Below are 26,316 nucleotides of genomic sequence, written 5' to 3'. Positions count from 1 at the left end.
CTAAGAACTTTTGAAGTTTTTTTAGCAATGGCTATTATTTCCACTTAAAAGATTTTCCTAGCACAGCCAATCCAACAGGTCTCAGGCACTTTTACAGGAGTCCTTTTGGACAGAAAGCAGCAACTTCAGCCTCAGGAACCGAAGCCTCCCACCGTTGGTCCTCTTCTGTAGTGAACCCCAATGGTTCTGAAGCCGAATTTCACATCTTCATCTGCAGGTCTCACTGCTATTCCTAGCATATTAAGATTTCAACTGAACCTAATTCCAACGAGTTTGCCTGCCAGCCACCTCATTGCCTTTCCTCAATTCCAGCTTCTTTTCCCCAAAAAAAACCAGCACACCGCCCTTGGCCTTTGAGAATTTCCTCTCCGGCTCATCTAGGGGCCAGAGGCACCGGACTCCAAATAGCTGTGTGTCCGGTTCCGCCCGGTCCGGTACGGAGTGCCTAACTCTCCTGGCCCGAGAGAGGGAGCGGCGATTAGGGGGATGCCCGCCCCACTTGCGTCTTGGGTCTTGCACCCAAGAAAAGAAAACTCGAGAGTGTCGGAAACTACCAGTCCTGCTGCTCTCGTGGACGTGGGTCGGAATCGACGGCCGGGGACATGGGGCCCGAGGCACACGCACTGGCCTAAAACTCTCCGGAGCGGACCCGAAACCGCGCGAACCAGCCCAGCCACCGAGACGCTGCACAAGCCCGCGGCGCCCCGCCCCCGCGCTGCCCCGCACCAACCCGGTCCGCGGGGCGCCGCCGCGGGGACCCCGGGACTCCCATCGGCCCTCCTGCCACAGCCCGCCCCCCGGCTGGGCCGCGCGCAGAGCCGGGGGGCGACGTCCCACGCCCGCGAGGGCCCAGCTCGAGGGGCGGCGGCCGCTCACCTAGGGACCCAGCCCGCAGCGAGACAGGGAGGCGGGCAGCAAGAGCGTACGAGCAGAAGCCCAACGGTCGACAACGTGTACGGCCGGCCTCAGCCTCCCGCTCCCGGAGCGTATTTTCAAATCGCCTCGTCCTCACGCGGCCGCGTCTTCTTCCGCCGCCCGGAAACCAGGGCCCCTCCCCCGCCGCGCTGAGCTCACGTGACCGAAGCCCGAAGCCGCGCGCAGCAGAGAGGCGGGCTCAGGAGCGGCAGGCCACGCCCTCAAGAGGAGGGGGCCGTGCCGGAAGCCCCCCGCGCGCCGGGGAGGGGCGGGGGCAGAGCGCAGGACCTGAGGACAAAGCCTGGCGCTGAGTCCAGGTGACAGCGGGTTGTGAACGTTCCAATTCTCCCGTGGACCACGGTTATGCAGACCTGGAGCCGCATCCAGAGAAGAGTACAAGTTGAAATCAGTTGAGAAAGGGAAAAGTTGGGGCAGCAAGGACAGAAGTTCAGGGGACTTTAACCTGGGCTAAGGTGGACCGGAAAAGAACTTGAGGTAAATGCACCTAGTAGTCTCACTATAGGCTTTCTCCTAATCTAGTATTTTTTAGCATACAGTTTCCTGTTACTCAAATTAATTGGGTTCAGAGAAGTTAAGAGAGAGAGTAAAAATGTCCTGAAAGGAGAGGAGAAGCCCCAGTGTTGACCTTGATTCAAATTTGTCTCTATTGCTTACCAGACATAAGACTTAGTAATGCTTTGTATCTTATATTGAGCCTCAGTGTACTCAATGATGTTGGAATCTGGGAGACCCAAGCGCTAGAACTAAGACCATGCCTACTCTTTGATCATGGATAGAGTCCTCACTCAAAAGACCACCCCACATTTTGCTAGCAACACAACCATACTACCACAATCTGCCTTGGATCCCACCATAAATAAGCATTTGGGGGTCACCTGCATTATATGGTGTTTAAAACTGAGACTGGATCCAAATATAGAATGTTTATTGCCAGCTAGATGTATCCTCTGAACTTGAGAATCTTATCTAACAGCTTGTTCAACTTTTGCTTCAGATGTCCAAGTGGACAGCATGGTCCAAAATCCAACTCAATCCCCCTGAAGTGTCTTCCCACAGCTTCATGTCAAATAGTAACTCCATCCTGCCAGTTTGTCAGGCCAAACCTGGCTTCTTTCACACGTCACATCTAATCCATCAGGATTTCTACCTTCAAGCACATCCTGACTTCTACCATGTATCACCACCTCCCTGGCTACCTTCATGGCCCACACCACCTGATCAGTGCAAAAAGCCTTGGAACAAGTCTCTCTGCTTCCATCATTGCCTCTCCTTCCCCTATGGTCTAGCATTAAAAGAGCCACTATGTGATTATTTGAAAATCTAAGTCAGATCAGGTCTCTCTTCTGCTTAAAACCCATTAGTGAATTCCCATTTCATCAGCAGTAAAAGTCCTTGTGATGGCCTAAAGATCTACCATATTCTGACACAGCCCTCAACCTCTGAACACTCCTCCTCCACTCTCCCCTTTTCACTCTGCTTCAGCCAAACTCCTTTGTTTGCCTTCCTTAAACACACACGAGACATGCACTTACCTGCCTTTAGACCTTTGCGTTAGCTTTCCCATCTGCCTGAAACAAACATGTTTTTCCCTTTCCCTACCCCATAAATCCATGTGGCCTTAAGCCTGCTCAAATATCTTCCTAGGCATTCCATCCTGACCACCTCAGTTGAAATCAGAACCTATCTTGTCCTAGGACTGCCAATTCCCCTTCCCTACTATACTTTTTAAAATTCTTTTTCTTAGAACTTCTAGCACACTACATGATTTACTTACTTGTATCATTTATTATTTATCTGTCCTCCACCTACTACTTGAATGTAAGTTCCATGTGGGACATGATATGTTCTGTTCTCTGAATATTGCAAGTACCTAGAACAGTGCTTGGCATAAAGTAGGCCCTTGAATAAATGTTTAGGAAGCACCTGCTATGTAGTTGGGCTCAGCAACAGTAGCTCTTATTGTTGCCCCACATCGCTGTAGAGGTTGTAGACTCAGCTGGGTAAGCACGAATGGTGGCTTCTTGGCTGATAGAAATACTCATGATGTGGGTAAAAGAAGCAGCCATTCTTCAGCAACAGCCAACTTTTACCATGAAGGAATGCAAAAATATTTTCATTTTGAAGAAAAACCAGAAATCCAGATTTTTTTTTTTTTTTTTTTTTTTGTAGTACTAGGGCTTGAATGAACTCAGGGCCTACAACTTGAGCCACTTCACCAGCCCTTCTTTGTTAAGGATCTTTTCAAGATATGATTTCTCAAACTATTTGCCCAGGCTGGCTTTGGACCATGATCCTCCTGATCTCTGCCTCCTGAGTAGCTAAGATTATAGGTGAGAGCCACTGGCGCCTGGCAAGAAATATGATCTTTAAATATTGGTGGTATAGTTTGGATAGGAAGTATACTGCCAAAAGATTCATATGTTGAAGACTTGGTCCTCAGCTGGGATTGCAGTTGAAGGTGATAAAACACAATGGTAACAACTTCATTAACGCGTTAATCTATTGATGAGCTCATACTTAATGGTTTATTAGGAAGTGGAGCCTAGTTGGAGGAAGTAGGTCACAGGGGAGGAGCATACCTTCGAAGAGTATATCTTATCCCCAGCCCCTTCCTCTCTCTATCTCTCTGCTTCTCAGACACCACAAGGTAAATAGGTGTATTCCACAACACCCTCACTACCATGATGCTCTGCCTCACCACAGGACATCCAGCCAATCATGGACTCAAGCCTCTGAAACCATGAGCCAGAATAAATCTTTCCACCTTTAAGTTGATTTACTTAGGGATTTTGTCATAGTGATGAAAAGTATATCCCCCCCCCCCCCGCCAACTTTTAAGACTGTATGTGCCCAAGTATTTATTAACAGGTTGTCAATTTACTGTCTCTAGTTTAATAAACACATGAAAGTGTGTACATACAGACGGGCTTTTCCCAAATGTAAGTGATGAGCTCAACAATTGCAAGGATTGTCTGCTTAGAGATGACAGCATGGAGCACTTTTGGGGGGACACAATTCAACACATACAGCCATCGAGACCTCTCCAATTCATCGGAACAACTTTTCCCTTTTTGTCTATGCTCAGAAGCATCAAAAAATTCTAGGTTGAATAACTTCTACATAATCTCTCTGACCTTTGCAGCTTCTCTTTAAAATGTTTTCTGTCCTGGGTTCCCTGTTAACATTTGCTTTGGAAATAAGTTACCACTGGTTTAAAAAAAAAATTCAAACTCTGCCATCCTAATAAATTTTTCATAGTATCAAGACAAACCATAAAAGCATAAAAAGTATTAAGCTGGCTTTTATATTTTAGAGCTACTGCTATCACAAAATGTTAAGAGTCTTCTTTGGAGAAAACTGAAAAGGGTTAGTTCAAATTTGATACTACAACCAGGGACAAAAATTCAAAGCATATTCTCCAGGAATTGATTGATATGATATATAGTATGAAAATTATTTGGTATACTTGTATCATTTGTGGTATATCATTGGATGTCTATTTGTGAAAAATGAATTTTACTTAGGCTTCTTAGATAGGAAACCAGTTTTGACTTTAAGTAAAAAAGAATTTATTGAAAAGGTATTGGGTATGAGTAGAAAGGCTGCAGATACTGTCTTGGAAAAAAGACAGGAAGGAGGAACACTGGCCAAGACAGAAGTACAACCACCATTACACCACAAAATCAGTCTAAAACATAAAGATTGAAATTGAGAAAGTAAAACTATCTCCCTCAGCACATATGACAGCAAATCAGAAAAGATATCAGCTGAAAATTTACTATAAACAATAATAGAATCCAGAAAGGACAATGGGGTATAAATTCAACATTCGGAAATCAATAGTCTTCACATATAAAAACAACAATCAGTTAGAAGATAGGATGGAAAAGAATGCCTCCTTTACAATAGCAATCAAAGCAGATAAAATTCCTTGGACTGGATTAGAATATTCACATCCTAAATGTACCAATTCTCCTTAAGTTAGTTGTTAAATTTAATGAACTCCCAATAAAAACATTTTTTCTAGACCTATGTGAAATGAAAATTGTATATAAAAAATTAAACAAGAAAGAATAGCCAAAAAAAACCTTTGGGGAGGAAAAGAATGAGGGAAGGCCAGTAGTATTAGTTATGGAACATAGTATAAAAACCTCAATAATTTAAATGTGGTTTCGACATATGAATAGGCAAACCAATGGAACAAAATACTAAGTTCAGAATTGAACCTAAATAAATACAGAACATAGCACATTACAAAGGCAGCATCAGTGGTATAAAGATAAATGGTTTACACAAATAGGAGGGAGGCATTTGGAAAAAAGATAAGTTGGATTCATACTTCACATATCATCAAATATATATATATATTTATAAACAAACAAATATATATAATAAGCAAATTCATAAAACTCCCAGAGAACAGGATGAGTGAATTACTGTATGACTTTGGGCTTCTACTAGTACCCAAATCTAAATGAGGGAGGTGGGAGGAGGATATTTAAAATTTTTAATTATGGTCTTTCCCCAAAACTTTAAATTTTTTTCTACATTACCAAAAAGAGTAAAGACAAATGACAAACTTGGAAAAATTAATTGCAATTCATATCACAGACAAGGAATTAATTTTCCTAGCATACAAGAAACTCCTAGGAACAAAAAAATTCAACAAAAACATTTATACCTTAAAAAAAAAGACATGTAAATGACCCTTACACATAATGAGTTCAACCTGACTCATTACAAGAGAAATGCAAATTAAAAGTAAGATTTTTCCTCACTTCTAAGATTATGAAAATTGAAAAGTTTGGCAACATTCCTATTGGTGAGGCTAGAGAGAAACAGCATTCTCCTGTATTGATAGTGGAAGCATAAAATGGTGTAAACTGTGCCAAAAATGTATTTGTGAGGATGAATTTTGACTAAAAGCAACAATAAAGCATAACTATTTAATTTCTCAAATTAAAGTCAAGATGTGGACAATCTAGGTATCAGAGAGTTCTGCTCCCAGGAAGTTCTTCAATGCTTATGCTACTTCTGTTTTGTTCTATTTCTAATATCACGTCATGATTCAAGATGGCTGTTCTAGCTCCAGCCATCATGCCTACATTTCAGTCAACACAAAAAGGAAGGAGAAAAGAATGACTTCTCCATTTGAGGAGTCTTCTTTGAAGTTTCAGGTAGCAGTCTGCATCTCTTTAGGCAGAACTTAAGTGGTACCCAACTGTAAAGTTGCTGAGAAATTCATGGGATCATCTGTAGGTAATTAAACTCTCAGCCACAAATACTGTTTTATAAAATTTTTGTTTCAATTTTGTATAAACATGCACATATATACACATCGACAAAGCAAAATATATTCTTACAATTGATCCCAATTTCAAAGTTTAGAAACCACTGACCTAAATGAGACCATACGTTATAGTTCTTAAGCACAGAAAACATGCACATACTATTTGACCTCCAGGTGAAGGGAGTTTTCAAAGCATAAGAAAATTGATATGTTTGACTATACACATATTTTAAAGTTCTATGTATCAAAAATATTTTAAACAAAATCTGAAGGGAAAACATGGAGTAGGTAATAAATGATGTTAGGACAATTTAATTAGCCATTCAAAGATAGGAAAATTCTTCTTATCATCAAAAGCATCTCGCAGAGCTGAGCATTGTGGTACATGCTTATAATCCCAGCATTTCAGGAGGCTGTTGAGGCCAGTACGGGCAATATAGTGAAACTCTGTCTCAAAAAAATAAAACAAGCCAGGCACTGGTGGCTCATGTCTATAATCTAAGCTACTTGGGAGACTGAGATGGGGAGAATCATGGTTGAAGGCCAGCCAGAGCAAATAGTTTGAGAGATCCCATCTCCAAAATACCAGAGCAAAATTGACTGGGGGTGTGGCTCAAATGGTAGAGTGCCTGCTTTCCAATCATGAAGTCCTGAGTTCAAACCCAAGTCTAACCAAAAATAACAATAACAACATCAAGAACACCAAAAAACAGCAGAACATGCAGAAATTCTAAAGGAAAAAATTGACAAATTGAACAACACTCAAGGACCAGGCAGGAAACAGAAACAGCACCAGTTATTTTAACAAAGAAGATGTAATATAATGAATCACTAGTTGGGTGTGGTGGTGCACTGTAGTGCCAACTACTTGAGAGACTAAGGCAGGAGGATGGCTAGGTTTGAGACCATCCTTAACTACATAACAAGACCTCAGCTGGGAGGAAATGTGGGGAAGAGTCATCAGATAGGTACTCAATAAATAAAAAGGAAGTTATCACAGGGAATAAATGCTGAAAGCAGCTACTTCCATAGAGCAATAGGAATGAAGGGAAGGAGTGGTAAAATGTGAAACACTGGACATGGGGCCCATTGAGCTGGACATGAGACTTTTAGAGGCAAGGACAGATTGACTGCCAACTGGCTGGTGTCCCTGAGATGGTACAATGAGGCTGCTTCTGCCAGAGCTGGAAAAACTGCAACGAGGCACTGTGTGCTGCTTAAGAACCAGCTACCACTGACTGATTATCCCTAATGACCCATCACTTCAGTGGTGTTGACAGGAGCAAGGGACAAACAGAAAAGAGCAAGTTTGTCCCTTCTTCCTTCTTCCAGTGTCCCTCTCGAGCTGGGGGTGGGGAGTGGGGCAGTAGGCATCCAGTTGGCAGAGCAGAAATGTGGTTTTTGGAGTCCCAGACACAACATCACAAAACAGAACACAGAAAGTTAGCTTTGAAATTCAGAGGCAGTAGTTTAATAAGTACATCAACTTTATAAAAATTTAAACCACCACATAAAATAACAAATGCGACAGAAAGGATTACACAATACCTATGTAACTTAGGGTTTGGAGAGACTTTCTTTCAAAAGACAGGAAGCTTAGAAGACATCAAAGAAAAATATAGGTATATTTCACAACATTAGAAAAAGTGGCATAGCAAAAGATACTATGAACATAGCTAGGCATGGTTACGTAATCCCAGCCCTCAGAAGGCAAATGTAGGAAGATCGTGAGTTTGAGGCCTGCCTGGGCAACATAGAGAGACCCTGTCCTAAAAAAACAAAAACAAACAAACCATAAACATAGACAAAAAACAAACAAAATAGCTTGGAGGAAATATTTGCAATATGACACCTATGAAAGGAAGTGATTAATATAAGCAATATGTAAAGAACACTTCAAATTATCCAAAAACTGGTAAAAAGCAATTAAAGAGGAAAAAGTGAACAGCAATTCACAAAAAAATCCAAATGATCAATAAACATTACGAGGTTGCTCAATCTCACTGATTTTCAGGGAAACATAATATAATAGCAGGATATAATTTGTCACTTGTTGAATCGACTGATCATGGATTCTGCTGGTAGGGATGCAAGGACTAGCATGACCTGCTTCATTGTTGAAAATGTGAAATAGTGGTGACATTTTGAAAAGAGATCTGGGAAAATCTTTCAGTTTTTAAAAAACTATATTCTTTCAAAAGTCTAGTAATTCTATCTCCCATAGATATAAAAATATCAGTCCAAAGCATATATATTTGATAGTACTGGGGTTTGAACTCAGGGCCTCATACTTACTAGGTAGGCATTCTATCACGTGAGCCATTCCACCAGCCCTGTTCTGTGTTGTAGTTTTCTGAGACTATGGTCTTGTGAACTATTTTCCCAGGCTGGCTTCAAACCTTGATTTGTCTGATCTCTGCCTCCTTAGTAGCTAGGATTACAGGTGTAAGCCACCAGTACCTGGCCAAAGTGTACATTTATAAGATATTTGTTACAGCAGTATCTGAGTAGCAAAATATTGTGAAGAATATGAATATCAGTAAGGGAATGGTTGAATCAATTGTCTCACATTGACTATTACAGAGGCATTAACAAGGCAGAGTTCCATCTACATCAGTCAACTTGAAAAGATTTTCACAATACATTTTCAAGTAAGAAAAACAATCTGCAGGAAAGTATATATAACCTAATCACATTTTTATGGGATAAATGAAAAACATAAACATCAATACACGTGTTTATTTGTATGCAATCACGTAAATATGGAAAAGTATGTGAAAAATACCGGATTAGAAAATTGTTGGCTACCTGGAAATGAAAGTTAGAGACCACAGCAAGAAAACAGAAGACAAATAAACTCTGGGCCCTTCACCTGTTTGTTATGGAGATATGGAACTGTTGTGGAGATAAACAGTCTAAATACACCCTCTAGCTTCATTAGCACTTACTTGACTTAAAAGTCACCAATTTTGGAAGTCACACATTTGGTCAATACATTATTAACTTCCCACTAACTTCACTGTAGATAACACCTGTGAGGTGTGGGTTATGAGGATAACTGTTGCCTAGGTTATTTTGCAGTGACTTGAAGGTCACTTTTGCAGAAAACTCGGAATCTTCACTTGAGCCTGCAGATATCTGACACCAGAGTAAACTGGGATAAAAAATTTGACATCTCTGTCTTTTTTATTGTGTCTCTCTCCTCTGCTGTCTTGACCCTTGGGTCAAAATCTCCTCCACGAATGGAGTTGACATGTTGATCATTTAAATAATCCTATAACACAGGGTTAACTTGGCCCATTGTCCATTGGAGCTGGTTTGTGTTCTTCTACTACATCCTTGTGCTTTTCTTTCAGCAACTCAAGCACTGAAAGTCCTTCAATCCTATCATAAGACCAGGACATTTATGTAAGAGGATGACACCTGCTGTAAGAGTAACTCAACAGTTCCTGCACTATTGACCGCTTGTTAGCCTACCAAGTACAAGGTCACAATTTTTTGCATATGAAGAAAAACCATACCCATGACCAGTTGAAAGGTACCAGATTAGCCCACCCCGACAAATCAGTAAAAAGCAAGCCCCTTCCTTGGATGAGTGAATAGCCTCATCACCTCTTTGATCAGCACTGGCTCCCTCTGCTTCCAAGAAAGAAATCCCCAAAAAAGAAGCTTCCTGGGCTTGTTTGTGATAAATAGCTTGGTTTCCTTTCTACGGTTTCCACATCAAAAGATGGCACTGTCCAGCACCAGAAGGACTAGAAGAAAAGATCATAAGGAGATGATTAAAATGATGATTGCCAAAATATAAAATAAAATATCTTCACAACAAGTATTTTTTAAAAATATTTTGCTTTGAAATAGCTTGACTCACCAAATTTGCAAAAAAAAAAATTAGGGTTTCCTGTACCCTTTACCCAGGTTTTCTAATGATACTATCTTATATAACCATAGTACAAAACTAGAAAATTGAAGTTGATATAATGCCATTAACTCAGGTACAGGTCTTATTTGGATTTCTTTGTGGGTCTTTAAAAAAAAAACACTTTTCAAGAGTTTTAATATTTCACAAGTTTTATCTCCATCAATTTTTAAAGAGCATTTCAGAGATACAATTTTCTTTTTTCAAACACTACAGGTCACTCCATCTTCAAAATAGGAAGATATTTTATGGGAGCAGGACTGAATTATTTGTGTTCCTAGGTCAAGGTCAATTCATATTTATCTTACTGATTTGATGCTATAAACTAACAAATGGCAATCTTTCGTTCTTTTCTAGGAGAGCAAAGCTCTCTATAAATATTATTTTACAATACCTTAATGGATGCTTGAGATGAGCAGTAACTACACTGTTGATGTTCTAAAGCAAACGTGCTCGATTACTCAGAGACCTTTGGGGAAAGATGCTAACAATTTGTGTCATTACCTTGATAACTTTACTAAAGTGCCTGCAGGTTTTATTCTCACTCACTCCCAACCCCAAAGGATTCAAGGTTAGTACAGGTAGGCTTAGTGTAAGTCCATACCAACCAAGCTCAATAGGGAATAGTGCAGAGTATATTCTCTCCTTCTGTTCACATCTTTGTGTGAAGAAACAAAAACTACATCCTCAAGGATGAGTAGTGGATGTGGGAATGGATCAGAGGGGAAAAGTTAAATAGCCCAAATGATTTCCAAAGAGACCCTCATGCACCCATTTTCAAAACTGGGCAACTTTTGCCACTGAGCAAGTTATTGCTCAAGTTTTCCAAGTCAGCCTCTTCCTCTGAGCAATGTTGAATGATAACAGTCAAAATTATGCTCAAGAGCTTCCCTTTTCTTTTGTTCAAAGACCAATCAATTCCTCTGACTGACACATTATTTCTTTAGGTATAAAAAGAATAAAGTCAATTCAGCTTCAGTTTTAGAATCCTAGTTTTCATCCTGGTCTTTAAGTTTTATATCCCTAATTGAAATGAGTATATCTGTATGTTTTTTTTGTTGTTCTTGTTGTTTTTATTTTATTTTATTTTATTATTCATATGTGCATACAAGGCTTGGGTCATTTCTCCCCCCCTGCCCCTACCCCCTCCCTTACCACCCACTCTGCCCCCTCCCTCTTCCCCCCACCCCCTCAATACCCGGCAGAAACTATTTTGTCCTTATCTCTAATTTTGTTGAAGAGAGAGTGTAAGCAATAATAGGAAGGAACAAGTGTTTTTACTGGTTGAGATAAGGATAGCTATACAGGGAGCTGACTCACATTAATTTCCTGTGCATGTGTGTTACCTTCTAGGTTAATTCTTTTTTTTTTCTTTTATTCATATGTGCATACAAGGCTTGGGTCATTTCTCACCCCTACCCCCACCCCCTCCCTTACCACCCACTCTGCCCCCTCCCTCTCCCCCCCACCCCCTCAATACCCAGCAGAAACTATTTTGCCCTTATTTCTAATTTTGTTGTAGAGAGAGTATAAGCAATAATAGGAAGGAACAAGGGTTTTTGCTGGTTGAGCTACAGATAGCTATACAGGGCATTGACTCACATTGATTTCCTGTGTGTGTGTGTTACCTTCTAGGTTAATTCTTTTTGATCTAACCTTTTCTCTGGTTCCTGGTCCCCTTTTCCTATTGGCCTCAGTTGCTTTTAAGGTATCTGCTTTAGTTTCTCTGCGTTAAGGGCAACAAATGCTAGCTCTCGCTTGTGTGCTCTCACTTTTATCATGTGCTCAAAGTCCAATCCCCTTGTTGTGTTTGCCCTTGATTTAATGTCCACATATGAGGGAGAACATACGATTTTTGGTCTTTTGGGCCAGGCTAACCTCACTCAGAATGATGTTCTCCAATTTCATCCATTTAGCAGTGAATGATAACATTTCGTTCTTCTTCATGGCTGCATTAAATTCCATTGTGTATAGATACCACATTTTCTTAATCCATTCATCAGTGGTGGGGCATCTTGGCTGTTTCCATAACTTAGCTATTGTAAATAGTGCTGCAATAAACATGGGTGTGCAGGTGCCCTCTGGAGTAACCTGTGTTACAGTCTTTTAGATATATCCCCAAGAGTGGTATTGCTGGATCAAATAGTAGATCAATGTCTAGCTTTTTAAGTAGCCTCCAAATTTTTTTCCAGAGTGGTTGTACTAGTTGACATTCCCATCAACAGTGTAAGAGGGTTCCTTTTCCCCACATCCTCACCAACACCTGTCGTTGATGGTGTTGCTGATGATGGCTATTCTAACAGGGGTGAGGTGGAATCTTAGCGTGGTTTTAATTTGCATTTCCTTTATTGCTAGAGATGGTGAGCATTTTTTCATGTGTTTTTTGGCCATTTGAATTTCTTCTTTTGAGAAAGTTCTGTTTAGTTCACTTGCCCATTTCTTTATTGGTTCATTAGTTTTGGGAGAATTTAGTCTTTTAAGTTCCCTATATATTCTGGTTATCTGTCCTTTGTCTGATGTATAGCTGACAAATATTTTCTCCCACTCTGTGGGTGGTTTCTTCAGTTTAGAGACCATTTCTTTTGATGAACAGAAGCTTTTTAGTTTTATGAGGTCCCATTTATCTATGTTATCTCTTAGTTGCTGTGCTGCTGGGGTTTCGTTGAGAAAGTTCTTACCTATACCTACTAACTCCAGAGTATTTCCTACTCTTTCCTGTATCAACTTTAGAGTTTGTGGTCTGATATTAAGATCCTTGATCCATTTTGAGTTAATATTGGTATAGAGTGAAATACATGGATCTAGTTTCAATTTTTTGCAGACTGCTAACCAGTTTTCCCAGCAGTTTTTGTTGAAGAGGCTGCTTTTTCTCCATCGTATATTTTTAGCACCTTTGTCAAAGACAAGTTGGTTATAGTTGTGTGGCTTCATATCTGGGTCCTCTATTCTGTTCCACTGGTCTTCATGTCTGTTTTTGTGCCAGTACATGCTGTTTTTATCATTATTGCTTTGTAATATAGTTTGAAGTCAGGTATTGTGATACCTCCAGCATTGTTCTTTTGACTGAGTATTGCCTTGGCTATTCTTGGCCTCTTGTGTTTCCATATAAATTTAATGGTAGATTTTTTCAATCTCTTTAATGAATGTCACTGGAATTTTGATGGGAATTGCATTAAACATGTAAATTATTTTTGGGAGTAGAGACATTTTTACTATGTTGAAGAATCTACATGCTCCATGAGCATGGGAGATCTCTCCACTTTCTATAGTCTTCCTCAATCCCTTTCTTCAGAAGCTTATAGTTTTCCTTGTAGAGGTCTTTCACATCTTTTGTTAGGTTTACACCTAGGTATTTGATTTTGTTTGAGGCTATTGTAAATGGAATTGTTTTCATACATTCTTTTTCAGTTTGCTCATTGTTAGTGTATAGAAATGCTAATGACTTTTCTATGTTGATTTTATATCCTGCTACCTTGCTGTAGCTATTGATGATGTCTAGAAGCTTCTGAGTAGAGTTTTTTGGGTCTTTATGGTATAGGATCATGTCATCTGCAAATAGGGATACTTTGACAGTTTCTTTACCTATTTGCATTCCTTTTATTCCTTCTTCTTGCCTAATTGCTCTGGCTAGGAATTCCAGTACTATGTTGAATAGGAGTGGAAATAGTGGGCATCCTTGTCTGGTTCCTGATTTTAGAGGGAATGGTTTCAGTTTTTCTCCGTTAAGTATAATGCTGGCTATAGGTTTGTCATATATAGCTTTTATAATGTTGAGGAACTTTCCTTCCATTCCTAGTTTTCTTAGAGCTTTTATCATGAAATGGTGTTGGATCTTATCAAACGCTTTTTCTGCATCTATTGAGATGATCGAGTGGTTTTTGTCTTTGCTTCTGTTAATGTGGTTTATTACGTTTATTGATTTTCATATGTTGAACCACCCCTGCATCCCTGGGATGAAGCCTACTTGGTCATGGTGAATAATCTTTTTGATTTGTTGTTGTTTTCAGTTTGCCATTATTTTGTTGAGGATTTTTGCGTCAATGTTCATTAAGGAGATTGGCCTATAGTTCTCCTTTTTGGAGGTGTCTTTGCCTGGTTTTGGGATAAGTATAATACTGGCTTCAAAAAATATGTTTGGCCAATGCCTATTCTGAGCACTAACTGCTGACCTCCTCACCCTAACATGAATCGGCGGATAACCTGTTGAACCCCCATTTATCATCATTGGTCAAATAGCATCCATCCTATACTTTCTCATCATTCTCATTCTCATACCCACCGCCAGCCTAATCGAAAACAAAATACTTAAATGAAGAGTCCTCATAGTATAAACTATTACTTTGGTCTTGTAAACCAACAATGGGGAAATTATCCCCTTAGGACATCAAGGAGGAAACAAAGTCCCACCATCAGCACCCAAAACTGATATTCTTACAATTAAACTACCCCCTGCATTCAATTTTATATCACCTAACCCTAAGTAATACACTAATATGTATGCATTACAATAATCTATGTATATCGTGCATTTGCTTACATACCACATTAATAATGCTTGAGTACTTGAAATGATAAGCGTACGTAGTACATAACTGTATTATCGTACATAAAATTCCTCACCACAGACATATAAGCACGTATATAAATGACAACTCGTACTGTAGTACATAAAATGTCGACACACATGAATCTACTTAAACAACATGGATATTCACATCCAAAGAGCACCTATTGACAGGATATAATACATTACTCTATTGGTCATACATTAGCGCATTAAGTCAGATAAATCCTTGTCAATATGGATATCCTCTATCATAATGTGATCTCTTAATCTACCATCCTCTGTGAAACCAACAACCCGCTCAGGAAGTATCCCTCTTCTCGCTCCGGACCCATTAAACTTGGGGGTTTCTATAATGAAACTATATCTGGCATCTGGTTCTTACCTCAGGGCCATAACAACTAAGATCGCCCACACGTTCCCCTTAAATCAGACATCTCAATGGACTAATGAGTAGACTGGCCCATGATCAACATAACTGTTCTGTCATACATTTGGTATTTTTTAAATTTTAGGATGCTGTGACTCAGCATAGCTGTCAAGGCAAGGTCTCAGTCAATTCTATTGTAGCTGGACTTTTAAGTCAATATCCTTTACCCACATAATAAAAATCAAGGTGTGTTAGAACTCCATGCTTGATGGAGTTCAAATCTGTATTTGAAAGCAGGTCAAGAGAAATAGAGAAGAAAAAGCAGAGATGTGGTGTCCAAGCAATTTATGGTCCACGGGGATATAAAAAAAAATAAGTAAATAAAAATAAAAAATAAAATGTGTTTGGCAGTTTTCCTTCCCTTTCTATTTTGTGGAACAGTTTAAGAAGGGTTGGTATCAGTTCTTCTTTAAAGGTCTGATAGAATTCAGCAGTGAATCCATCAGATCCTGGACTTTTTTTGGGGGGAGACTCTTGATTGCTACTTCAATTTCATTTTGTGTTATAGGTCTATTCAGGTGATTAATTTCCTCTTGGTTCAGTTTTGGATGATCATGTGTATCTAGAAATCTGTCCATTTCTTTAAGATTTTCAAATTTATTTGAATATAGGTTCTCAAAGTAGTCTCTGATGATTTCCTGGACTTCTATGGTGTTTGTTGTTATCTCCCCTTTTGCATTCCTCATTCTACTAATTTGGGTTTTTTCTCTCCTCATTTTAGTCAGGTTTGCCAGAGGTCTGTCGATCTTGTTTATTTTTTCAAATAACCAACTTTTTGTTTCATTAATTCTTTGTATGTTTTTTTAGGTTTCTATTTCATTGATTTCAGCTCTTATTTTTATTATTTCTCTCCTATTTGTTTTGGGATTTGCTTGTTCTTGTTTTTCTAGGAGTTTGAGATGTATCATTAGGTCATTGATTTGGGATCTTTCAGTCTTTTTAATATATGCACTCATGGCTATAAACTTTCCTCTCAGGACTGCCTTTGCTGTGTCCCATAGGTTCCGGTAGGTTGTGTTTTCATTTTCATTGACTTCCAGGAACTTTTAATTTCCTCTTTTATTTCATCGATGATCCATTATTCATTAAGTAATGAGTTATTTAGTTTCCAGCTGTTTACATGTTTTTTGTCTTTACTTTTGTTGAGTTCTACCTTTACTGCATTGGGATCAGATAGTATGCACGGTATAATTTCTATTTTCTTATATTTGCTGAGGCTTGCTTTGTGCCCTAGGATATGATCTATTTTGGAGAAGGTTCCATGGGCTGCTGAGAAGAATGTATATTGTGTAGAAGTTGGATGAAATGTTCTGTAGACATCAAGTAGGTCCATTTGATCTATTGTATATTTTAGATCTTGGATTTCTTTATTGATTTTTTGTTTGGATGACCTATCTATTGATGATAATGGGGTGTTAAAGTCTCCCACAACCACTGTGTTGGCATTAATATATGCTTTTAGGTCTTTCAGGGTATGTTTGATGAAATTGGGTGCGTTGACATTGGGTGCATACAGGTTGATGATTATTATTTCCTTTTGGTCTATTTCCCCTTTTATTAGTATGGAATGTCCTTCTTTATCTCATTTGATCAATGTAGGTTTGAAGTCTACTTTGTCAGAGATAAGTATTGCTACTCCTGCCTGTTTTCAGGGACCATTGACTTGGTAAATCTTCTTCCAGCCTTTCATCCTAAGCCTATGCTTATTTCTGCCAGTGTGATGGGTCTCCTGTAAGCAACAAATTGTTGGATCTTCCTTTTTAATCCATTTCATCAAGTGGTGTCTTTTGATGGGTGAATTAAGTCCGTTAACATTAAGCGTTAGTACTGATAGTTATGTGTTGATTCCTGTCATTTAGTTGTCTTAGTTGTTTGAAGGATTGATTGTGTGTACCTAAGTTGTGGTTACTCTCTACTTTCTTGCTTTTTCTTTTCCTGTGGTTTGGTGCTGCCTGTCTTTTCTTGGTTAAGTTGGGTTTCACATTCTGTGTGCAGAATCCCTTGAAGAATCTTTTGTAGTGGTGGCTTTGTGGTCACATATTGTTTTAGTTTCTGCTTATTGTGCAAGACTTTTATTGCTCCATCTATTTTGAATGATAGTTTTGCTGGGTAGAGTATCCTGGGGTTGAAGTTATTTTCATTCAGTGCCCGGAAGATCTCACCCCATGCTCTTCTTGCTTTTAATGTTTCTGTTGAGAAGTCTGCTGTGATTTTGATGGGTTTACCTTTGTATGTTACTTGTTTTTTCTCTCTTACAGCCTTCAATATTCTTTCCTTAGTTTCTGAACTTGTTGTTTTAATGATGATATGACATGGGGTAGTTCTATTTTGATCTGGTCTGTTTGGTGTCCTGGAGGCCTCTTGCATCTGTATGGGAATATCTTTCTCTAGATTTGGGAAATTTTCTGTTATTATTTTGTTGAATAGATTACGCATTCCCTTTGCTTGCACCTCTTCTCCTTCTTCGATGCCCGTGATTCTCAAGTTTGGTCTTTTGATGGAGTCAGTGAGTTCTTGCATTTTCTTTTCACAGGTCTTGAGTTGTTTAATTAATAGTTCTTCGGTTTTTCCTTTAATTACCATTTTTCATCTTCAAGTTCTGAGATTCTGTCTTCTGTTTGTTCTATTCTGCTGGATTGGCCTTCTGTTTTGTTTTGCAGTTTTGTTTTGTTCTTTTTTCTGAGGTTTTCCATATCCTGGGTGGTTTCCTCTTTAATGTTGTCTATTTTTGTCCTGAGTTCATTTATCTGTTTATTAATCGTGTTCTCTGTTTCATTTTGGTGTTTATACAGTGCTTCTATGGTTTCCTTTATTTCTTCTTTTGCTTTTTCAAATTCTCTATTTTTATTGTCTTGGAATTTCTTGAGTGTCTCCTGTACGTTTTGGTTGACCCTATCCAGTATCATCTCTATAAAATTCTCATTGAGTACTTGTAGTATGTCTTCTTTTAAATTATTCTTGTGGGCTTCATTGGGTTCTTTGGCACAGTTTATCTTCATTTTGTTGGAGTCTGGATCTGAGTATCTGTTTTCTTCATTCCCCTCTGGTTCCTGTACTACATTTTTGCTGTGGGGAAACTGGTTTCCCTGTTTTTTCTGTCTTCCTGTCATTGTCCTTTGTGTTGTTACTTTCCCTGTACTGTGTGCAATTAAGTATTTTGTAGCTTGTAATAATAACAATGATAATATTTAGAATGGAATGGTGAGAGTTGATGGAAAGCAAGAAGTTAAAGAAAAGGGAAAAACAAATAAACAGACAAGTAGGAAAAAACAAAACAAGGAATCAAACAAAAAAGTTTCAAAGGTATAAACAGGGTGCATTATTGTACTAATCGACAGTAAGCTGAACAGGCATTAGAGAGACAGGATTGAAAATAAAAAATAAAAACAAATATAAGAATAAAATAAAAAATAAGTAAATGAAAAATAGAAAATAAAAAAAATTTTCAAAAACCTCCAAGTTTAAATGCAATGAAGTTTCAGTCTTAATAATTTTGGTGTCCGTCTCAGTCTCCAATCCTGGAGATTGTGCCTCAGATGTTGTTCTGTAGTTGTCTCATCAAAGGGGATGCATAAAGTAAAACAAAACTGCACACACACACACAAAAAAAACCCACAAAGTGTCCCAAGTTCAAATGCAATACAGTTTCAGTAAGCTTTTCAGCATGCAGGTGTAGTTCGGTTGTTTTCTCATCAAAGGTAAGGGAGAGCAAAAAAAAAAGAGTCTGGAGACAGTTCTGTGAATGGCTATCTGCGGCTGTGGCTTGCCTGCACGCTGCTGTCAGCCTGCTGTTGCTGGAGACATTAGTTATGCAGATCTCAGGGGTGAGCTTAACACTCACCTGGCCCTGCAGGCTTTGTTTACTCAGAGTTCTCCTGTGCCCAAGCTTCTGCTACAAGCTTTCCCCTTTCCAAGCACACTGGGGGAGGTGACACTGCACCCTCTTTCTCAGGCCTGTGTGTTTGTTTACAGCTCACGTGGAAGGAGGGTCTTCACCCCTCTCCTTTGGAGTTTTCCTCCCTCCACCACTCTCACAAGCTTTCCTGCTCCTGGTTGCTGGGCGCACACCCCCGCTCCTGCCAGTCTGGCTTGTTTATTTACAGTTCCAGGAAGGATTCCCTTCCCCCAATCTTCAGTGCTCCATGCGCCCCACCCTCTTTCCCAGGTGTCTTTATTGTTCTTATTGCTTATTAGTCAGTTTCTCTTTTTTCTCGGGTGGAGGTCAGTCTGTCCAGGGGGCTATGCTGCTCTGGCCCGGGTTGTCTGTGGGAGTACCGTGGTACCGCTAAGCTCACCTTGTCTGTGTCTTCCCAAGCCATCTGGGCGTGGGCGACTGGCAGCCCGGGACCCTCCTGGTTTCTCCACCTAACGTGAATTGGAGATGCTCTGCGCAGGCTGGAGGTGTGGAGGGGTCAAAGTTTTGCCTCTTCTCAGTGGTTTTGCCTGCAAGGTATGTCTCCAGTGTCTCTCCAAGATTTCACTATAGGAGGCATGCTTTCTGCTTCCTCCCTCTAGCCGACATCTTGAAATCCTGTATGTTGTTTTGTAATCTAAAAAGGAGCCTTATTTATATTTTCTAATTAGTCTTCCATGTTACCACCACCTTACACACACACACACACACACACACACACACACACTTTAATATGTTCCTACATTATGGTTTCACCATTAGTCATATATTTAAAACCAGAACTGGGGATTAAAAAGTTCCTTTTGAACACTTAGAACAAACAAGTGAATTTTACTGGAAGAGATAAGATTTTCTCAGAACACCAGATCATGTTGTAAAAACACAATCTTTACAATCTATGAATCTTAGCAGATCTTATATTTTACTAGCATTAAACCTAAATTCTATATTTTGATTCTATTTTCAGCACAAACCTCAGATAATAGAAAATGCAAATGTCTCATTTGTCTTCAGACTACGGAAAAGAACAAAGAAAACTTCTAGCAAAATCTACTTTTTAGATTAAGTAAATGACTCTCACACACACATTCTATCACAAATATGTGCACATTTATATCATGTGATTTAAAAACAGAAAAATATTTCAATGCTCATGTTTTTCCCTTTCTGTATTATTTATTCTTTTTATATGAAATGTGATTACAAAGACTAATAATCCCAACATACGAAAGCTTACTGTCTGAAGAAAGTGGTTCACAGATATTTCTCTTTCACATAACTGCTAGTTTCTTTTTAGCAAATCAGATGTTTGGAGTTGAAAAAAAACCTAAGAGTATTGTCACCATATCCTAATGCAACAACTGTTCTTCAGTCCTCTTTTAGAATTATCCACAGTTCAGGTTGGAAAAATACACTGGATTCTAAACTCTGAAAAATAACCAGGAAGTTCAGGAAGAGCAAACGGAGTAAGCATCAAACTAATTTGATGGTTTATTCAGGGCAACTCTTTATTTTTACAGTAAATTAACTGAACCATATAAGATAAATATAAAATATGCTAACAATGTATATTACAACTATTTAATATAGCTATATCTTCCCAGAGAGGGCACCAGCCACTGCCAAAGCACTTTCCATGAAGGATGGTATGGTATCACCCAAATATGTTGTACTATGCTATGTCCACATTAGATGTTAAATACCCTTCTCAAAGCATGAAATTACAAGGCAGAAGCATGAGGATCATGAGTTCAAGGCCAGCCTAAGGCTACATAGCAAGTTCCAGACCAGCCTGGGCAACATAGTGAGACCCTGTCTCCCTCCTCCAAAAAAGAAACTGTTTTAACGAAGGCTCTTTTGGTGAATAGGGGCAAGAAGTCATTCAAGCAACTAAAGGTGGTTTGTTGTAAGAGTACAAGAGGAAATCTCATGTTTGGACCATCATGCACAGATAATGAACTCAGCCATTCCACAAAAGAAAAGGAATCAGAGAGTGATTTGGAAAAGGTTTCTCTCACCAACTTCAAGCAGGAGCAGGGTGAGAATAAACATAAAAATAGGTAATGTCAACAAATTAGCTAAAATTAAATGCTCAATTTCCACTCAACTCTACACATTCATGGCTCATTTGATAAAGTCGTCTATATATCTGGTTAGGTAGAAGCTATGTCATTTTAGATTTTTAAAAAAATATTTAGAGTAGCAACACTAGTGCAAAACAGGGAGGAAAGACACAGTAGTACGTTGGCTGGAATGCGAGTTCATAAGGCTTTGTGATGGATTTTAGGGGGTTGAGAGGAGGAGTAACATATGATTCCCTGTTTCTAGCTCCTTTGTAAGAATCTTTATTTTCCTTTTCATTATACCTACAGTGTTCAGCACATACTCAGTGCTCAATAAAAATGTTTGTTTTTCAATGATACAAAACCACTGATTCTTTCTTTAAAGCAGGGGAATGACATGGTCAGATTTGGAAATCAGATATGTAGCCTTCATAGCAGTGTAAAGGGTAAAAAGGATGAGAGAATGTGTCAGAGATTGAAAACTGTCTATCAAAATCCAGTCTTCTTTTCTTCCTGGACACACAGCTAGACTACATTTCCCAGGGTCCTTTAAAATACCATGTTGGAATGTTCTATACAATGGAATGGGAGGTAGAAGTGAGGGAAGTGATGTGCGAACTTCTGCGCTAGCAGAATACTAGGAGAAACATTTTCCTGCATTCTCCTCCTCTTTCCAAAAGCTGAAATCTGGTCATGGTGACCCTGCCTTAGTTATGTGAGTGAGAAGAATTTTCCTAGCAAATGACAGAGGCCCAAGATGGAAGGGTATCACAACTCTACATCACTACATGGAAGAAAGCCACCTACGGACCTGGAAGCCTGCTTTAGACGGAGATGAGAGATGAACTTACTATTCTTTAAGTCACTGAATTATGGAAGGCTATTTTTTCCATCATGTAGCCATCTATATCTTTACTAACACAGGGTGGAATTAGAGAGACACTAGAAACAGGGCTATTTTAACAACCCAGGTAAATGGTGATGGGGTTGGGGAGGAGAGTAGGAGAGTAAAACATATGGAAGTATTTATAAAACAATGCACAACATAATTACTTTATCATCAGATTTCTTACATGGGTTTATTCCACTATTTTTCCTGCAAGGAGACTTTTATCTCCACAAGTTAACTAAAACTTTTCTTTCAAAACTGATGAGAGACCTAAAAACATCAAATTCAATGGACTTTTCTCAATCTTTACAGTTTTGTCCTCTCTAAAGCATGTGGCACTGTTGATCTACCCACAACCCTTTACATGATGGCCCCAATATCTTTTCACTGTTTCTCTGTCCTTTTCATTAGCCCATTCGTATTCCACAGCCTTCTAAACACAGATGTTACTCGGGGTCCTGCTTTTAAATGTGTTCTCATTTTAAAAATCCAAACTGGGTGATCTCATTACTCTTAATGGCTTCAGCTAAACAGAGTGTGACCAGTGGTGTGGCCCATCCTTGTGAAGTAGAATAGACACCAATTTGTTTGGCATGAATACATTCAATGCAGGAAGTGGGTGGGGGAAAGGAGGACAAATGACCATCTCCTTGTTCCTATTCCAGATATGAACAGGGTATTTCCACTGCTGGAAAATTTTGTGGAATTTTTCATAAGGAAAGAGGTGGATTTTGAAGAGATAAGCAAGATAGCACTAGGAATGGTGGTGCACATCTGTTAATCCCGGTAGAGTGACTCAGGAAGCTAAGGCAGGAAGATGGCAAGTACAAGGCAAGCCTGGGCAACTTATCTAGACCCTGTCTCAAAATTTTAAAAAAAGGGCTGGAGATAATAGCTGTAGAGTGCTTACCTAGCATGTGCAAGGCACTGGATTTGTTCCCAGAAGGAAGAAAGGAAGGAGAAAAAGAAAAAGGAAAAAGAAGAAAAGAATAGAAAAGACCCAAGAACACTTTCTGTGTTGCCTGGCAAAGACTGATTGACTCCCTTTCCCTCAAGTGGAGGGGGATGTGCCTAAATTCAACTTCCCATGGGACCTGGTAACTGAGCTGCTAATGTTTCCCTGAATGTTACAAACAGATGGTATCTAACCTCAGACTTGAATGCTCAATGAAGCCTGGAGGATTTATCCTGAACTTCCAAAGTTACTCTCACATTCACTCATAAAAACAGAGAACACTGGTAGATAGCAGGATCTTTTTCTTTGAATTAGTCACAAATACAGATATAGTGATTTCACTAATGAGAGGAGGTATATTCTTACTGGTGATGATAGTGTGTTCCAAATTGCAAACCAACTGCCCATTGGAAATTAACAGTTATAAGTGTGTAAACCAAAACATACAAATAAAGTGATATCTTACTTTGTCATTAAGAGGTGGATTTCGATAAAAAAAGAAGGGGTTCTATTAAAAAATAAACTATTGGGGCTGAGGATAAAACTCAGTGGCAGACTGTTTGCCTAGCATGCACAAGACCCTAGGTTTAATCCCTAGCTCTGAGACAAATAAATAAACTAACATTTAAAACATTTCAATGTTGAAGTATTGATTTTATGTCCTTCCCTGTCTTCTTATCATAGCTCTGAAGTTTTGGCATTAATTAATGCAATTTTACAAAGAGGATAATATTTTCTAAAAAAGAATTGAATACACTGACACATCAAAAATACACAAGTTATTTTATGTAATATGGCTCCTAAACACACAAAAAAATCTTCTTCCAAAGTCAAATTGTAATTGTTGATTTTGATCTTCCATAATCCTTTAGAATACCCTATGAGCCCCTCTACCCTAAATAGAAATATTAATTTATATTCAACCAGCACTCATTGGTACAGAGAAATTATGCTCACTACATTCTGATTGACCAGACCCCCTGTCATATAAGTGGTTAAATATTTTGATCTATCATCCTGTATACATGAATTGTTCAAATTTAAAAGATTTAAAAATATTAACACCATCCTTAGCTCAGTTGCCCTATAAATGAAGTTCACAGGCAGACTTTTCCTACTGCCTTGGTTTTGCAGACTTGCTTTAATTGACTGTAAGTCAGATCTTTCTTGACATCCCCAATTTCCCTTGCTACCCCAACACCCACTTCCACACCTGTGAATCTCTCTACATCTAGGGGTAGGTTTTTGAAGTTGGAAAATTTGATAGCTGATAGCCTTAAGAACCCTGATATAGTCTTTTTGTGTGTGTGACAGGTCTGACAATCTTCCTAGGCTAGTCCTGAACTCCTGGACTCACAGGATCCTCCCAGCTTAGCCAATGAGTAGCTGGGACTGCAGGCATGTGCCACTATGTCTAGTTTAGACTAAAGTCTTAAGTTCATTTCAATGCCCTAAAAATAGTATTACTATACTATTAATTCATTTAACATGCACATTCTACTTCCAGGTGACAAAGAAAAGGTAGAAATCCAAATCTAGAGACATTTGGAAAATACAAGACTAAAAAAAAAAAAGGTGAGACATTAGTGACAGAAAATAGATCCAGAAGTTGAAATAACAATAACAAAGGACAAAAGAACTCGAATTTTATTTAATAACTGAAAATAATTGAGCATAAAGAAAGATGTGAAAGCTCTTATTTTTTTTGGAGGAAGCAGAGCATTTGTTACATTTTTTAAAAAGATTGTTTTTCACTCTCCAAAAGAAAAGAACTATGGGTTATTTGTAATGCCTCAAATTAAAAAAAAAAAACTGTTCAATGATAGGGGTTGGATAAACCAATCACAGTAAATTTACATAAAGAAATATTTCAAATTGTATATAATACTTAAGAAATTAAAAGTGTTAAGAGTGATATGGCTAAGTTAAAGAAAAAAACCTAAAATATACAGTGTGGACTGATTATATGTTTGTGGCTCCCACAGATTCATATAGTGAAATCCTAACTCTCAATATGATAATATTAGAAGATAGGTCCTTTGGAAGGTAATTAGGTCTTGAGGGTGGAGTCATTATAAATAGGATTAGACAGAAAAAAAAAAAAAGCAACACCAGAGAGCTCTGAATATCAACTTTGCTTTTTTCCTTTTGAGGACACAAGAGGTTGGCAGCCTGCAGCCTGGAAGAGGGCCCTCATTAGAACCTGGCCAAGATGGCATCCTGATCTTGCATTTCCAGCCTCGGTAACTGTGAGAAAAAAATTCTGTTCTTTATAAGACACATGGTCTGTGGTACTTTGTTACAGTGATCAAAATTAACTAAGATATCTAGAAACCACAGCATGTGCCCATTCATCTGTGTTTTTAAGAGTATATAGGATGAAATTTAACCAAAATGTTAGAGGTAGTCATATATTCTTGTGGGATTAAAGGTGGTTTTCTTTTCCACATTTTTACTTAAATATATTTTCTATTTTTACTAAATTAAGGTGTACTAATTAAAATTTAAAATAAAAAGATGCTCAACATCACTAGTCACTATGAAAATGCAAATCAAAACTACAATGAAATATCACTTCATAGCCATTAGGACAGCTACAATAAAAATAAAAAACCTGAAAATAGTAAGTGTTGGCAATGATGTGAAGAAATTAGAATTCTTGTATATTGTTGGTGGGAATATGAAATAGTGCTGTCACCACAAAATCTGTATGATGATTCCTTAAAAATTAAAGATAGAATTATCATGCAATTCATTACTCCCCTTTCTATTATATATCCCCCAAAGAACTGAAATCAAGATTTTAAAGTGGTTTTTGTACACCCATATTCATAACAACATTATTCATTATAGCCAAAGGGAGTATTTAACCTAAGTGTCCATCAATGGATGAATGGTTAAACAAAAATTATTATTCAGCCTTACAAAGGAATGAAGTTTTGATATATGCTGCATCATGGATAGACCTGGAGGACATCATGCTAAGTGAAGTCAGTCAGTAACAGAAAGACAAATATTGTGTAAGTCCACATTTATGAGACACCTAGAGAAATCAAACTCATAGAGACATAAAGTAGAATGGTAGTCTCTAGGAACCGGGGAAAGAGAGAATGAGAAGCTATTGTTTAATGGGTATGGAGTTTCATTTCTGCAAGATGAAAAGAGCTCTAGAGATTGGCTGCACAATTGTGTGAAGATATTATTGAACTGTACAATTAAAAATAGCTAAGATCGTATAGTTTATGTTATATTTGACCACAATTCAAAAATTTTTAATTGAAAAAAAAAGCAAGTGAGGGAGTATGAGTATATGAGAAAATGACTCACAGTTACATTTCAGGAAACACACTGTTTGGC

The 26,316-nt window shown here is 38.5% G+C and overlaps 1 protein-coding gene and 1 long non-coding RNA gene across 6 annotated transcripts in view; one reads left to right on the top strand and one right to left on the bottom strand.

Annotated features, from left to right (window-relative positions):
- The window catches only part of Tex10 (testis expressed 10), a 51,035-nt gene extending 49,984 nt beyond the window's left edge, over positions 1–1,051 (bottom strand). For all 4 annotated transcript variants that reach the window (XR_012440367.1, XR_012440366.1, XM_074051380.1 and 1 more), the window contains exon 1: positions 877–1,051. The gene's annotated coding sequence lies outside the window, so the exon portion shown is untranslated. The remainder of the gene's footprint in view (positions 1–876) is intronic.
- A 140-nt stretch (positions 1,052–1,191) lies between these two features.
- LOC141415397 (uncharacterized) overlaps positions 1,192–26,316 on the top strand; it is a 36,735-nt gene continuing 11,610 nt past the window's right edge. The window contains exons 1-2 of one of the 2 annotated variants that reach the window (XR_012440364.1): positions 1,192–1,410; positions 25,113–25,202. This is a non-coding gene — a long non-coding RNA (uncharacterized lncRNA). Of the gene's footprint in view, positions 1,411–25,112; positions 25,209–26,316 lie in introns of both variants that reach the window. The other variant, XR_012440365.1, reaches the window with a different exon arrangement.

This window comes from Castor canadensis, chromosome 13 (genome assembly GCF_047511655.1).
Source record: "Castor canadensis chromosome 13, mCasCan1.hap1v2, whole genome shotgun sequence".
NCBI classification, from domain to species: domain Eukaryota; kingdom Metazoa; phylum Chordata; class Mammalia; order Rodentia; family Castoridae; genus Castor; species Castor canadensis.
This window is presented reverse-complemented; position numbering and strand designations above follow the sequence as displayed.